The 13,252-nt window shown below is 44.1% G+C and overlaps 1 protein-coding gene across 1 annotated transcript in view; it reads right to left on the reverse strand.

The window, feature by feature from the left end:
- Positions 1 to 770: 770 nt before the first annotated feature.
- Positions 771 to 13,252, reverse strand: part of SDC2 (syndecan 2) — a 168,557-nt gene continuing 156,075 nt past the window's right edge. Inside the window, exon 4 of the transcript XR_014842730.1 lies at positions 771 to 1,005. The gene's annotated coding sequence lies outside the window, so the exon portion shown is untranslated. The remainder of the gene's footprint in view (positions 1,006 to 13,252) is intronic.

Below are 13,252 nucleotides of genomic sequence, written 5' to 3' on the forward strand. Positions count from 1 at the left end.
ATTTTCATATTTGCTACTCAATTTGGAAAAGTCTTCACACCTAATACAATCAGTATAGGTATAGCTTACTGCAGGTATATCTTGCTTTATGCAAACTTCATATTCGAAAGTTTGGATTTATCCAGACACTATATTAAAGAGTGATTAATTGTTCATTGTATAAAGGGGTTATTTACCTCCTAGAAGATTTGCTCATAAGACGGTTTTATATTGTAGACTCTCCTATTGCATTTTGAGTATTATTTGATTTCCACGGATATTCTCGATACACCATCTTTCGTGACCATCCTTACTGTACGTAGCAGAGTTGGCGCTAAGGATCCTTTCCATCACTGCCTCTCTCCCCAGAGATCCTGGCTTTGTTGGCCCTCAAATATCATCTTACACGATGAGAAATGGTGGGGCCTGGAGGGGACACATTGAAAAGGGCCAAGATTCCCAGGCAAAGTGAGGCTCTGATACAATGGACAGAGCAGTGGGTAGAAAGTCAGAAGTCCTGGGGTTCTTGCCAGCCATGGATCTGAGGCAAACTTCAGCCTTCTTAATATCCAGATTTTCAGCAACATAAATGTCCATCAACAGATGAATGGATTAAGAAGATGTGGTGTATATACATAATAGAATACTACTCAGCCATAAAAAGAACAAAACAATGCCATTTGCAGCAACAAGGATGGAACTAGAGACTCTCATACTAAGTGAAGTCAGTTAGAAAGAGAAAGACATATACCATATGATATTACTTATATCTGGAATCTATTATACGGCACAAATAAACCTTTCCACAGAAAAGAAAATCATGGACTTGGAGAATACACTTGCAGTTGCCAAGGGGGAGGGGGAGGGAGTGGGATGGACTGGGGAGTCTGAGGTTAATAGATGCAAACTATTGCCTTTGGAGTGGATAAGTAATGAGATCCTGCTGTATAGCACTGGGAACTATATTAGTCACTTATGATGGAACATGATGGAAGATAACGTGAGAGAAAGAATGTATTTATATATGTGTGTGTGTGTGGCTGGGTCACTTTGCCGTAGTAGAAGTTGACAGAACACTGTAAACCAACTACAATGGACAAATAAAAATCAATAATTAAAAAAATCCAGATTTTCACTTTATAAAGGATAAATAATAGTGCCTGGCTGCACATGCTTCTGAGGGTTCATGTAACAACTACATGTAAAAATTATTATTATTTTTCTTTTTGGCCACATCTGCAGCATGGGGAAGTTCTGTGGCCGGTGATCAAACCCGAGCCACAGCAGAGACAATGCCAGATCCTTAACGCACTGAGCCACCAGGGAACTGCAAAAATTCTTTTAAATTACAAGAATATAATATATTCTTTTTTTCCCAAGCATGCTTAATGCCACAACACTAAGAGAACACTACCTTGATTTAACTTTTTCTTTGTTAGCAACCATTTCTCACAGAATTCGTTAAACATTCTGAAAATTCCTCCTAATCATGGTGCTTTGCCTCTCATCTGACTCCACCTCTGTTATTCTTCCCTTAGGTCAAAGACTTCCAAGACGGTCTATGAAAAATAATACCAAACCCTCTGCACAGCACCTCTCAACAGTCGCCTATTTTTCTCTCCCTAACAAGTTGATTAGGATGAGAAACCAGAGTTTGTGATATTCTTACCACTAAAGTATGTTACTTGGAAGAGCCAGCTCATCTTTTCTCGCTGTATTCCAAGTCGGCCTACCCCTGTGTCTTGAGCCATCGGCCCTCTATGCTATACTCCTGCTGTTTGCTTATCTTTGTTCCTTTCAACCACTCCTGTGTGTGCTGCTCTATTTCGGTTTCTCTTGATGGTTTATATAATAATCCCTCATTATTTGAGTATCAAACTTTTTCCTTCACTAGAACTTACACAAAGAATTAAGAGTTCTAAGAAACTCACTGAAAATATAAGGGGCATTAGTAAAATCTAATATATATATACATATATATGTATATATATATATATTTTTCTTCTTCTTTTGACAGCCACACCTGCAGCCTGTGGAAGTTCCCAGGGTTGGGGTTGCAGCTGACAGCCTACACCACAGGCACAGCCACAGCAACACTGGATCTGAGCCACATCTGCGACCTGCACCACAGCTCATGCCACTGCTGGATCTCTATTTTTGTCTTTTTCTAGGGCCACACCCACGGCATATGGAGGTTCCCAGGCTAGGGGTCCAATTGGAGCTGTAGCCACAGGCCTACGCCAGAGCCACAGCAATGCGGGATCTGAGCCGCATCTGAGACCTACACCACAGCTCATGGCAACGCCGGATCCTTAACCCACTGAGCAAGGGCAGGGATCGAATCCACAACCTCATGGTTCCTAGTCAGATTTGTTAACCACTGAGCCACGACGGGAATTCCCAATGCTGGATCTCTAACCCAATGAGTGAGGCCAGGGATCAAACCCAAGTCCTCATGGACACCAGTCAGGGTCATGTCAGGTTCTTAACATGCTGAGCCACAAGAGGATTCCTAATGTTTTTTTGTTTTGTTTTGTTTTTTTCTTTCTTTTTTAAGTGATTTACTGAACTGATTTGTCCTTTTATTTATTATTTATTTTTGGCCTCATCCATGGCATTCAGAAGTTCCCAGGCAAGGGATCTAACCTGAAGCACAACTGTAACCAGAGCGGCAGCGGTGACAATGCCGGATCCTTAACCTGCTGAGCCATGAAGGAACTCCTGATTTGTCCTTTTAGATTGTGGACCTGTTGTAAAGTTTGCCTGCCCTGGGCTACACAAAGTCACAGGACAGCTACAGTCAAGGCTCTCCAACAGGGATCTCCCCAGATGTTCCCCAGCGGCCTCTCCTCACTGTCTTTCTCCCAAAACCTCTTCCTCATCTTCTCTTTATTATCCTCATTAGTGGCATCTCCATCCACCCAGTTAAACAATTCCAAAACCTCAGAATTACTTTCAACCTTATTTCCCACATCCAGATAGTCATTAAATCCTGCCCCTCCTTTTTTTTTTTTTTTTTTTTTTTTTTTGTCTTTTTGCCATTTCTTGGGCCGCTCCCACAGCATATGGAGGTTCCCAGGCCAGGGGTCCAATCGGAGCTGTAGCCACCAGCCTACACCAGAGCCACAGCAACGCTGGATCCAAGCTGCATCTGCAACCTACTCCACAGCTCATGGCAACGCCGGATCCTTAACCCACTGAGCAAGGGCAGGGACCGAACCCGCAACCTCATGGTTCCTAGTCGGATTTGTTAACCACTGAGCCACAATAGGAACTCCCTGCCCCTCCTTTTTTCTGAGGTTTAGACCCTTCTCCTATCTGAGGATGTTGCTGGGCCACAGCAACAACATCCTCGTTTTCCTCTGGCCTCCTGGCTTTCCCCTCCCTAGTTCCTCCAAAATATTATTGCTTGGGCTGCTTTCTTAAAGAAAATCCTAACACTTCTCTGCTTAAAAATTCATCTCCTAACAGAGATGATCTAGGCTATGATAAAGTCTAAATAACACAACATTCAAGAACATTCTTCCTCTGGCCCCACTCTCACAAGACCTCCCTACTATAGCCACATGGAACCCCCCACACGCACCATCTCTCCCTGGAAACCTATGCTCACACTGCCTCCTTGTCTTTGCTCACGTAGTTCCCTCTGCTTAGAATGCCCTTCTCCTTCCTTTTGACCTTCAGGCTTCAAAATCCAGTTCAAAATTCACCTGCTCTGCGAAGTCTCCCTCAGCTCCAATCACACCCCTTTCCTGGAAGAATGAGTGACCACTACTTCCACATCACCCTGTGCTGCAATTCCTTGTGGATGGATCACGTTCCTACATAAACTCAGTATCTCCTGTATCTTTATCAGGCACATAGTATGCACTCAATAAATGCTTACTGAAGTTACTATGTGCCGAATGAATGAATAACCAAAGAAAAATACCAGAGACCTAGAGGCACACCAATCCTCCTTCTTTGCTGCATTACAGAAACACGGCCCAGGAATAAAGAAATGGACTAATAATTTGATGTGGCCGACACATGAATGGGTTGTTTGTTTTTAAAACCTAAGTGGTTTAGGGAGGGTGGAGGGGGGGAGAAGAAAGTACATTTTAAAGCTCTAGCTCCAGGGCAAGTAATAAAAATTGTTGCTTTAATGTTTTTTTCATAATATTTTGAGCAATGGGAAGGTCTACTCCATCACACCAGCCTTCAGGGCAGAAAGTTTCAGCCTCCTGAGCTAAATCAAACTGGCACTGGCTCTGGGTTTTTCAGGCAGCCACAATTTGGTCTCTGCCTTCTGTGAGACTAAACTTGACTGACAAAGAAGAAACAAAATAATTTCCCATTTACTCTACCAGCCTCTCTTTTCCTCTTTTGCTCTTGTCAATTAATTATAAGAGTTCTGGAGTTTGCATTGTGGCTCAGCAGAAATGAATCTGATTAGCATCCATGAGGATGCAGGTTCGATCCCTGACCTTGCTCAGTGGGTTAAGGATTCGGCATTGCCGTGAGCTGTAGTGTAGGTCACAGACACAGCTTGGATCTGGTGTTACTGTGGCTGTGGTGTAAGAAGGCAGCTGTAGCTCTGATTGGACCTGTAGCCTGGGAACCTCCATAGGTGCGGCCCCAAAAAGTAAAAAAAAAAAAAAAAAAAAAAAGGAGTTCCCGTGGTGGCGCAGTGGTTAACGAATCCGACTAGGAACCTTGAGGTTGCGGGTTCGGTCCCTGCCCTTGCTCAGTGGGTTAACAATCCGGCGTTGCCGTGAGCTGTGGTGTAAGTCACAGACCCGGCTCGGATCCTGTGTTGCTGTGGCTCTGGCTTAGGCTGGGGGCTACACCTCCGATTCAATCCCTAGCCTGGGAACCTCCATATGCCGTGGGAGCAGCCCAAAGAAATAGCAAAAAAAAAAAAAAGAAAAAAGGAGTTCTGGAAACTCATCGCACATCTGTGCCCCTAGATCACAGCGAGGCAGTCACTGTACTTTGTCAGCCTCAGGAACTGTCATTTTTAGAAAGAAAGAGGTTGGGAGGCAGCAACTTTCCAAGGACCAGAAGCTAGCCCAAGAAACAACACTGTTTGGTACCCACAGTTCAAAGCCCTCTTGACATCACCCTTCTTATAATCCTTGGATTGGTGAGTCTGAACATGTTTAAAGTTAGGACGCTTGCGCACCTGGATCAAAATACTAGAGTCCACTAGAGTACCAGTGGAACTCAGTAATGTTCAAAATGATATAACAACCAATTCTCTGTAATTCATCTTAATCATTCTACCCTGAGCTCCCGTTCTAAATGCTCTTACCCACAATGCCCCAGAGTTTAATATGTATCCTGGAACACACACAGAGACCACATTTTTCCAACATTACACAGACTTTCCCAACAGAGATTATCTATGTTGCTGGGACAAACCCAACCTTCATCTGCCTGTGTTTTGAATACCTGTCTTTCCCATTTTCCAAGTACTGTTTCTATTTAGGAAGGTTGAGCAGGGATTACAATCATGCCTAGCACTTAGGTTTATAGCAAGGATTAAATGGGGCAATATAAGTAAAAAGTTAAATATAACAGTGCTTGGTGCATGGTCAGTGCCCCATAAATACCATTTCTGTTACATTCCATGCCTGAACCATATGTGACCCATAATTGGATCTTTGAGAAAAGAGAGCAAGTTGGGTTTTTTCATCAAGCACCACGTTTGGCTTCCCCTCTCTCAATAGACTAGAAACAACTGAGGTAGGTAACATTATTTTATTTTACTTAACACATGTGGGACTTTGTGTTCATTAAATGAAGCGTGCAAAAAATATATATATTTTAATATGTACATAAAATGAGTCAAGTGCCTTTCACAAATCCCTAAGGCCTTTCCATTTCCAAAATGTTGAGATCTAGGATAACGAATCTCAAAAGCAGGCAAATTAATAGTGATACAGTTCCCTAGATAAACTGAAAATATCTGGCATTGTCAGGCTGGTTGTATTGGAAACAAGTTAAACCCAGCGCCAGGAGCCTGTGGCAATGCAGAAAGCAATCTTGCCCTCCTTTCTCCCCTTTAGCCCAGAGGCTCTAATTCTCATCTCAGTCTTCCAGGTCCTTAGTAGCAGATGTGGAGGGGAAGAAGAATGAGCTGCAATGTGCAGAGCCAAGTGGGGCCAAGATTCTGCAGAATCCCGAGCAGAGTAACTGAAATGAGCAAGCTTCATGAAATCACCTGCAATTTCACCTTTTGCCTAATAAAAGAGAATCCTAGCAGTGTAGCTCAGGCAGAGGCCCTACCTGACCTTCTGCGTCTTGGAGATGAGGAATCTGAGACCTAAAGAGATAAGTGAGGAGTCTCAATTCATCCAGCTTTTCTTTTTTTTTTTTTTTTTTTTTTTTTTTTTTTTGTCTTTTTAGAACTGCACCCACAGCATATGGAGGTTCCCAGGCTAGGGGCTGAATCAGAGCTGTAGCTGCCAGACTACACCACAGCCACAGCCAATCGGGATTCCACCCGCGTCTGCAACCTACACCACAGCTCACGGCAACGCCACATGCTTAACCCACTGAACAAGGCCGGGGATCAAACCCAAGTCCTCCTGGATACTAGTCGGGTTCATTACCACTGAGCCACAGCGGGAACTCCTCATCCAGCTTTTCTGAAGTCCAGGTCTGGAAACCTAGAACCGAACCGATGCAGGGACTAATCGAATTAAAGCAGTCGCAACCTCCGTCACTTCCAAAGTGTCTGCATACAGATAACTCTCTCTCTTTTCCTCTCTGAACTGTATCCAGCCTTCTTCACTCACCCACAAACCAGGCAGCACCTATCTCAGGAAAACAAGATCCTCCACAATCCTGGAGTCAAAGAAGTGTTTGGTTTTACAAACAAGTTACTAAAAGCAGTCATGAGGCGCTACCTTCAGATTCACCTTTATCTTTTAGAAGTAACTTAAAAATATTATAGTGACAATGATTCTCCAAAGCAGAAAAAAAAATAGAAAACAAAAGCCAAAAGTAAGCCTAGGCGTACTTTGTTTTGAGCAACACATATGCAAAAAATCCAGCTAGAGTGCAAATATGAGGGGGTGTTTCTGGTGACTATTCAAAAACAGCATAGAATACTACTTTTAAGGAGTCACAATCAGAATGACTCCATTTTACAAGGGTGTAACATTTACCCAGCTTTTGGAAAACTACTGGAAGATAAGTGATTTAAGACTGTCTCCACTGCCTCCATGTCATGTATATCCGTTCATGTATTCATTCAGCTCTCTGTTCCGAGTACTCATGCACTTATTCATTAATTCACCAGTTCTCCTTCCTGGGAATTCATTCATTCAGCTGCTTACTGAGTACCCGACAAGTCAGAGGTTCTGCTCCCATTGAGCCCAGATGGGCACATCAAAAATGAAAGTACAAGATAAAAGTCCAGAGGAACCACAAAGGAGCCCCGATAAAGCTCAGGAGAACTAGGAACTAGCTCCAGATGCGGGCGAGATAGGTTCCTCTGGGGCTTGGGCTGGACTTCCTCTGCCCTCACACCAGAGGGAAAAGGAGCCACCACGCCTGGCTCGCCGCCCTGCGCGTACAGCATCCTCCTCCATCCTGGCGCCCAACCTCGCCTTCCCCATTTCTGGGCCCTTGTGGCGGAAGCCTCAGGCCTGCTGCGTCTCCCAGGGGCCTTCCCACCCCGTCCTTCAGTCACTCGCAGGAAAGAGCGACTTGGGAAGTCCCCCCACCGCCAGGGCCCACACCCGCCTCAGCCCGCGGGAGGGGAGGAGCCAGGCCCAGCCGCCCGCGGGCACTGCCGGGCCGGCAGCGAACGCACCTGGTCGGCCTCACCGGCAGCGGCTGCGGCGGCGGCGGCGCCTGGGACCAGACTCGCGGCCCAGGCTGCAGGTGGCAGCGGCCACACCCCCGACGCGTCCGGGTCCCAGTGCGCCTCCAACCGGGAACCGCGGCCCTGCCCTTTGCGTGGCGGGAGGGAAGGCGGGGGCGGAGCGCCCGGGACGCGGGGCGCCAGCGGGAGGGCCCGGCTGGCGTTGGGACACCGCCTCCACGACGTCCGCGGGCCTCGCTGCGCCTCGGACGGCCTGAGGGCTGCAGGCCGACCGGGCACCTCACCTTCTGGGTTCGGCTCCCAATTGAAAATTAGTGTCACACCCTGGGTGGTGGGCCCCGCGTCCGTGCTTCTTTATTTAGCTGCCAAAGGGCCTGAATGTTGCGCTCAGGCCCCTTGCGGGTCCCCACAGCCTGGGTCTCTGGGCCTCAGGGGTTTCAGGAGCTGCTGCTTCAGGTCGACCAAGGGCTTGGCCCGAGAGTATCCTGTGATTTAACGAGTGGCCGCGCGGGCAGGGCAGGAAGGGATAGTGGAGCTGAAAGGAGAACCTGAGACGTTTCGCTCTGTAACTGAGCCTGGATGGGGCATCGGGAGAGCCCAGGCTTGGTGAGCTGTCAAATGCCGCCCACGGATACGTGATTATTAAACCGTTATTTTCCTGTCCTGGCGGGCAGGACTGCTAGAGAGGGCGGTGAAGATGGGAGGTGGATGAGGCGACCCAACCTGGCAGATCAGAAAGAGTTGTTATCTCTTTGGTTTATGTGCAAAGGATATGAGGATGCCTGAGAAAAAAAGGAGGATTCATCTGATGACCCGGTGCAGCTTATCTCAAGGAGACTCACATCACTGGTCCTAAAGTGTGTGCTCTTGTATTTTCAAAGTTTTCTGTTTTGATAAATTTGAATTCCTTTGTTTAACCACTCTTAGCAAATACAAGCAGTTATCTTTGTGAAACTTGGAGCAATTCAGATCTCTCCTCTTAACCAGAAAAGACAGACAGACAGAAAGCTAGAAAGAGTTGGGGGGGGGGTGGAGAGGGAGAAAAGAAAGACAAAAAAAAACTTTTAATAATAAAAAAAAAATCACTGGGAATTTTAAAAAGTACAAAATGTGCAATGACTATTTACCTACATACATTTAACCTGTAGTTAACAATCTCTCTAAACTTTTAGAAACCCCATTACCCACTGAATAAAATATAAACTCTGAAACAAAGTAGTTCCTCACAATGTGATCCCGCCTTTCCGGGATCCTCTTTGTGGTTCTGTATTCAGCTCCATTGAATTACTTTTTTCTTAGACTATGTGAGGTAAAGGAAAGTTTTATTATTTCCAATAAGTCATAGACTATCATTTTTGTAAGATGCAATTAAAAACTTGCTAGAAAAGTATAAAAAGACATAAAAAACTACAAGCCCCAATTTTCATTACAGATAGACAACAGATACACAGATATAAAATTACTGTCAATTTATTTTTGTTTTCTTAGCATGTCTAAGTGTTTATTCTCAGTTTCCAGATTTATCTTATCAGGGACTAGTAAAACCAATTCATAGATTGGCACTGATGACCATACTTACCATACTTTTAGTCAGGTCTGATGACCTGACTTATTCTTCAAATATGTCAGGTGCTTTTTGCTTTGGGGGCCTTTTCTTGTTATTCCTTTAGGGCTAATCAAAGTTCTTCTCATGCAAAGTTCAACTCATAATGTTATAATAATGGTAATAGCTTCCTATTTATTGGCTGCTTTATGCTTTAAGACTTTTCATGCATTAATTGTGAGTTCTTATCTACTCTATGAGTTAGGTATTATTATTATTCCCACTTTACAGATGAGGACATTGAGGATTAGAGAAGGCAAATCACACACAACTAGTGAGGGGCAGAGTTAGCACTCTGACCTCAGTGGGCCTGATTCCATAGCCCATGCAGTCAACCATGATGCTGGGCCCTCCTCCTTAAAAGCTTTCCATTTGCTTTGGAGTTGAAATTAGTCACATCTTGCTTGTCCTAACACAGTATTTTCCCCCCATTTGGGGGGGGGGTGGGTAAGTTTTATTGAATTATAGTTGACTTACAATGTTGTGATAATTTCTCCTGTACAAGAAAAGTGATTCAGTTATACATATACACATATCCATGTTTTAGTTCAGATTCTTTTCCCATGTGGGTTGTTACAGGATATTGGCTAGAGTTCCCTGTGGTACACAGCAGGTCCCTGTTGACTATCCATTGGTTTTTATTGATTTCTGGCTTTGAGCTTTAAGCATCTGAGTACAGTGACATTTTTGTTTCTCCACACCTCGTAGTGGTGGTCTCTCCAACTGGAACATCTTTTATGCCCTTGGCTCTGCTCATAATGACCACTGGAAACCAAGTTCATCTTCATCTTTGTGCTACCACTCTCTTTTGTGCTTACATCAAGTTATCTTATAACTATTTGCTTATATCCGTACCCCGTTAGACCCCAGGCCGCCCACTGTATTCAGGTATCTTGCCATAGATGTTTTTGTTTATTTAATTGAACAAGCACTTTCATAGCATTTATGATGTATCAATTACTGCTCTAAAAGCTTTACCACCTGATAAACAGCCCTACAAAGTAGATAGTCATATGAGGAAACTGAGGCACAGAGAAGTTACTAGGAAGTTGCTAATAAATCACAGAGGCAGCATTCCAAGGCAGGCAACCTGGTTCCAGAGTTGATTTCTGAACCACCACACCATGCTCATTTTCCACTGTGCCACGTGCTCTTCCTGCTCAAAACACTGCAGTGACTTCCCACTGCTCTTAGGATAAAGACAAAACTCTTTGGTCAGGCCCACAAAAGTCTGTGTGGCCTTAACCCTGCAGCTGCATCTCCAACCAGGTTCCCTGGCTCCCTTCTGCCACAGCACATATTGTCCCCTCAGCCTGGAATATCCTTGTTCCTTCCTAAACTTAAAATTATCCCTCAGCTGTTAGCTCAGGAAAATCTTCCTAGACTAGGTCAAATACCCTACTACAGATCTTTGGAGCATTTTTAGGTCTTAGCACAATTATTATTTTAAATTTAATTTATGTGGATATTTGACTAAGGTCAGTCTCCCCCTTTCAACACTGTCAGCTCCATGATGGCAGGAACTATCTTATCTGCTCACCTTTATATCCTCAGGAACTAGAATGGTATCCAGCATGCAGTAGGCAGTGAGGATTCATTGAATGAATGAAATAAATGGTGTTCAGGGTGTTTTGAAAATATAGGAGGGGCAGGCTAGTAAATGCCTGTTAATCAGTTAAAAAAAAAAAAAAATACCCTTGGAGTTCCCTCCCTGGCGCAGTGGAAATGAAACCAACTAGGAACCAAGAGATTTCAGGTTTTCTCCCTGGCCTCACTCACTGGGTTAAGGATCTGGCATGCTGTGAGCTGTGGTGTAGGTCGCAGATGTGGCTCGGGTGTGGCATTGCCATGGCTGTGGCGTAGGCTAGCAGCTGTAGCTCCAATTAGACCCCTAGCCTGGGAACCTCCATATGCCATGGGTGCAGCCCTGAAAAGCAAAAAAAAAAAAAAAAAAAAAAAAAAAAGTAAAGAAAGAAAAAAAAAAGAAAATTCAATATGACTGACTAGTACATTTGAAAAGAGCCTGGGAAATCTTGATAAGAGGTCCTGGCTTCATCTTTATGGGAAGCACCAGATGTTAGCGTCTTGGAGAGATTGCTCCAATTGCCTTTGCCAAGTGGGTTGGGTGCTGCGCAGCCACCCAGAAAAGAGATGCTGGGGAACCAGGATCGGGATGTGGAGGAAGTGCTGACAGCTGTCATAGGGAGCCTGGGAAGAGGTGTTTGATGTGGAGACTGGCGCAGAAGGGCAGTTTGGCAGTGAGCAGACCTAAACTGCAGGCCAAATTTCAGCAAGGTGGGACCCCATGCCCCAAGGAAGGGAATCAGCACAAGGCTGGAGACCAGGGACTATGCTTAATAGTAAACACAGGCTTAAGAAACAGGGAGCAACGCTTGAGTTCTGGTTTAGTTACTTACCACCTGTGAGTGGTCAGTTAAACTCTCTGGGTTTTCGTTTTCTTATTTGTTAAAAAAGAGGAGGGTGCAAAAAGCACCTCAGATGGTAATTATGATGATAAAATAAGACATAAAGTAGCTAGTATAGTGTATGGCACATATGTATTCAATACATATTTTTACAATTTAACAGGAGAGAGAAGTAATTCAGGTGCCCCTTGGTTTACAAGTGTGGTCTTCAAATCTGAATAATCTTCCCTAGGGGGTACTTGATGGGGTAACCAATGCTATTCCTCCATTTGGAAGATATTTACAGAGCTACAAGTGTGCCGTGAATAATTATGCCAGGACAACAGACATAAACTGGAGTGTGTAGTCAATCTTAGGGCTAAAGGCCTTTCCAAGAGGCAAACAGGTATGGAGAGTCATAAGATCCATTTGTGACGCAAGAAAGAATTCCTCTCACACATGCCACACCCCCCCAAAGTGCATTGTCCTGAGGGAAAAGATGTCCCAGAGGCCAAGCCAAGGGACATTTAGATAATTCCTTTAATCGGAGTTCTATAGATCCCCGTATCTCCCCATCTATCTCATGAAGAGTCATTTCCAATATCTTACATTTTTGGTCAATAATTATTAAATATGAACTATGTTTTGTTTTAAATAATTATGAACTGCTAGTAATTATAATGGTAATTATTAAGAAAAGAACATTTTTACACAAGGCCTTAGGGTCACAGGAAATCTTACGTGTATTCTTTGCTGTAGAGCAGCATGATAGGGCAGTCAATAAGATACTTTGAAATATAAATTCCAAGGAGATGAAATCCTAGTAGAGAGGCATTGAGATGGAAAAAATAACTCCAGAGAAGGAAAGGAACATGTAAAATGTATGACTATTATGAGTTTTTTGAAGTGGTTTTTAAATGGAGGATGCTGAGTGTGCATTCATTGTGGAATTTAAATTCCACTGGAGACATTGAGAAGAGTGATGGAACAGTTTTACTTTTAAATTCCAGTATTCTCAACATGCTGGTTATTGTATTCTTTGTAACTATCATGCTTACAATGAAAATTACAGAAGTAGGAGTTCCTGTTGTGGCTCAGCTGGTTTAAGAACCCGACTAGAACCCATGAGGAGGCAGGTTTGATCCCTGGCCTCGCTCAGTGGGTTAAGGATATGGCATTGCTGCAAGCTGCAGTGTAGGTAGCAGATGCAGCTCGGATCCTGCATTGCTGTGGTGTAGCCCCCAGAGGCATCTCTGAATCAACCCCTAGCCCAGAAACTTTCATGTGCCTTGGGTGTGGCCCTTTAAAAAAAAAAAAACTCTTAGCAAGCCTAGTACTCAAGCCTGGTATTCAATCAATGGTACACCATGGTACTTGAAGTTAATAAGAGATAACATTTCTTGATCACTTATTACCATCTCAGCACTGACCTAATGCAATTTAATTTTC

The sequence above is a fragment of the Sus scrofa genome, chromosome 4 (genome assembly GCF_054392235.1).
Source record: "Sus scrofa isolate SSC_HxYL_T2T_F1_AM1 chromosome 4, Sscrofa_HxYL_maternal_Yorkshire_Landrace_v2.0, whole genome shotgun sequence".
Lineage (NCBI taxonomy): Eukaryota > Metazoa > Chordata > Mammalia > Artiodactyla > Suidae > Sus > Sus scrofa.